Source organism: Oncorhynchus gorbuscha, unplaced genomic scaffold (assembly GCF_021184085.1).
Source record: "Oncorhynchus gorbuscha isolate QuinsamMale2020 ecotype Even-year unplaced genomic scaffold, OgorEven_v1.0 Un_scaffold_947, whole genome shotgun sequence".
Classification (NCBI taxonomy): domain Eukaryota; kingdom Metazoa; phylum Chordata; class Actinopteri; order Salmoniformes; family Salmonidae; genus Oncorhynchus; species Oncorhynchus gorbuscha.
Window position 1 is genome coordinate 6,610 of NW_025745891.1, and position 3,391 is coordinate 10,000.

Consider the following 3,391-nt stretch of genomic DNA (forward strand, 5'->3'; position numbering starts at 1 on the left):
GAAGGGATGAAGAGAGGAGAAGGGATGAGGATGAAGAGAGGAGAAGGAATGAGGATGAAGAGAGGAGAAGGGATGAGGATGAAGAGAGGAGAATGGATGAGGATGAAGAGAGGAGAAGGAATGAGGATGAAGAGAGGAGAAGGGATGAGGATGAAGAGAGGAGAAGGGATGAGGATGAAGAGAGGAGAAGGAATGAGGATGAAGAGAGGAGAAGGGATGAGGATGAAGAGAGGAGAAGGGATGAGGATGAAGAGAGGAGAAGGGATGAGGATGAAGAGAGGAGAAGGGATGAGGATGAAGAGAGGAGAAGGAATGAGGATGAAGAGAGGAGAAGGAATGAGGATGAAGAGGAGAATTCAGACATCAGTCCACTCAGACAACCACTGCTGACACATCCTCCTCTGCTCCTCACTCTCCTCTCTCCCCTCCACCTCTTCCTCCTCTCCTCCTGCTGCCTCCTCCTCTCCTCCTGCTGCCTCCTCCTCTCCTCCCGCTCTGTCCTCTCCCCCGCCACCCTGTGCTCCAGCAGGGTCTCCACGACTCCCTCTACAGTCCGGAGGCAGCGCTGCGGGCGCCAGCGGGGTCAGTGGGCGTGGTGAAGGGGTCGGGGGCGGCGGCCTGCAGGGGGAGCGGCTCCAGAGGAAGGTGTAGGAGGTGTGCGTGCAGCATCATGCGATAGGGGGCGCTGTCCTCTCCCAGGCTGTAGGTGTGGTCTCCTACAATGGGGTGCCCTACCGCCTCACAGTGAACCCTCAGCTGGTGGGTACGACCTGACACACAACATCACAACAATATGAGTAGAGCATTTTTTATATATATAGGCCTATCTGTGAATGTGTTTACCCCCGAACACTATATAGGCCTATCTGTGAATGTGTTTACCCACCGAACACTATATAGGCCTATCTGTGAATGTGTTTATCCACTGAACACTATATAGGCCTATCTGTGAATGTGTTTATCCACTGAACACTATATATGCCTATCTGTGAATGTGTTTACCCACCGAACACTATATAGGCCTATCTGTGAATGTGTTTATCCACTGAACACTATATAGGCCTATCTGTGAATGTGTTTACCTACCGAACACTATATAGGCCTATCTGTGAATGTGTTTACCCACCAAACACTATATAGGCCTATCAGTGAATGTTTGTGTGTCTTTGTCCCTGTGTGTGTGTGTGTGTGTCTTTGTCCCTGTGTGTGTCCTTGTCTCTGTGTGTGTGTCTTTGTATCTGTGTGTGTGTGTGTCTTTGTCCCTGTGTGTGTGTGTGTCTTGTGTGTGTGTGTGTGTGTGTGTGTGTGTGTGTGTGTGTGTGTGTGTGTGTGTGTGTGTGTGTGTGTGTGTGTGTGTGTGTGTGTGTGTGTGTGTGTGTGTGTGTGTGTGTGTGTGTGTGTGTGTGTGTGTGTACCTGTGAGAGGCTGCAGCATCACCTTGGTAACAGGATCTCCATCATAATATCCGTACTCCAACACGGTGAGCTGAGACTGACAGGGCTTGGGGTTCTCACAACCTGCAGAGAGACTCTCAATGAGACCGACAGGGCTTGGGGTTCTCACAACCTGCAGAGAGACTCTCAATGAGACCGACAGGGCTTGGGGTTCTCACTACCTGCAGAGAGACTCTCAATAAGACCGACAGGGCTTGGGGTTCTCACAACCTGCAGAGAGACTGGCAATGAGACCGACAGGGCTTGGGGTTCTCACAACCTGCAGAGAGACTCTCAATGAGATGGACAGGGCTTGGGGTTCTCACAACCTGCAGAGAGACTCTCAATGAGACTGACAGGGCTTGGGGTTCTCACAACCTGCAGAGAGACTCTCAATGAGACCGACAGGGCTTGGGGTTCTCACAACCTGCAGAGAGACTCTCAATGAGACCGACAGGGCTTGGGGACAGGGACTCTCAATGAGACCGGGGCTTGGGGTTCTCACAACCTGCAGAGAGACTCTCAATGAGACCGACAGGGCTTGGGGGGGTTCTCACAACCTGCAGAGAGACTCTCAATGAGACCGACAGGGCTTGGGGTTCTCACAACCTGCAGAGAGACTCTCAATGAGACTGACAGGGCTTGGGGTTCTCACAACCTGCAGAGAGACTCTCAATGAGACCGACAGGGCTTGGGGTTCTCACAACCTGCAGAGAGACTCTCAATGAGACTGACAGGGCTTGGGGTTCTCACAACCTGCAGAGAGACTCTCAATGAGACTGACAGGGCTTGGGGTTCTCACAACCTGCAGAGAGACTCTCAATGAGACCGACAGGGCTTGGGGTTCTCACAACCTGCAGAGAGACTCTCAATGAGACCGACAGGGCTTGGGGTTCTCACAACCTGCAGAGAGACTCTCAATGACAGGGCTTGGGGTTCTCACAACCTGCAGAGAGACTCTCAACCTGTTCTCACAGAGAGAGACTGGCAATGAGACTGACAGGGCTTGGGGTTCTCACAACCTGCAGAGAGACTGGCAATGAGACTGACAGGGCTTGGGGTTCTCACAACCTGCAGAGAGACTGGCAATGAGGCTGACAGGGCTTGGGGTTCTCACAACCTGCAGAGAGACTGGCAATGAGGCTGACAGGGCTTGGGGTTCTCACAACCTGCAGAGAGACTCTCAATGAGACCGACAGGGCTTGGGGTTCTCACAACCTGCAGAGAGACTGTCAATGAGGCTGACAGATCTAGAACTAACATTTCTATGTGAATTTGGTCGGTAGCCCAAAAGGTTACATACTGCAGCTTTAAAGAGAGTAACTTTCATGAAGAAAACGAATCCGTGGAAAACCAGAAGTCTTCGATGCAGTGAAACACGACAACTCTGGTCTTCATTTTGACAGATTGACTCCTTTCTGCGCTCCCATGGTGGATTTGAACTGACGCTGTGGCAATAGATGTCATGAACTGGGCGCCGTACCTCTGTGAGCTAGCCTTACCACTACCTCTGTGAGCTAACCTCACCTCTGTGAGCTAACCTCACCTCTGTGAGCTAGCCTTACCACTACCACTGTGAGCTAACCTCATCTCTGTGAGCTAACCTCACCTCTGTGAGCTAGCCTTACCACTACCTCTGTGAGCTAGCCTTACCACTTCATGTGTGAGCTAACCTCACCTCTGTGAGCTAACCTCACCTCTGTGAGCTAGCCTTACCACTTCCTCTGTGAGCTAACCTCACCTCTGTGAGCTAACCTCACCCCTGTGAGCTAGCCTTACCACTACCTCTGTGAGCTAACCTCACCTCTGCGAGCTAACCTCACCTCTGTGAGCTAACCTCACCTCTGTGAGCTAATCTCACCTCTGTGAGCTAGCCTTACCACTACCACTGTGAGCTAACCTCACCTCTGTGAGCTAACCTCACCTCTGTGAGCTAGCCTTACCACTACCACTGTGAG

General features: G+C 51.9%; 1 pseudogene; it reads right to left on the minus strand.

Annotated features, from left to right (window-relative positions):
* Positions 1-226: 226 nt before the first annotated feature.
* LOC124020849 overlaps positions 227-3,391 on the minus strand; it is an 8,952-nt pseudogene continuing 5,787 nt past the window's right edge.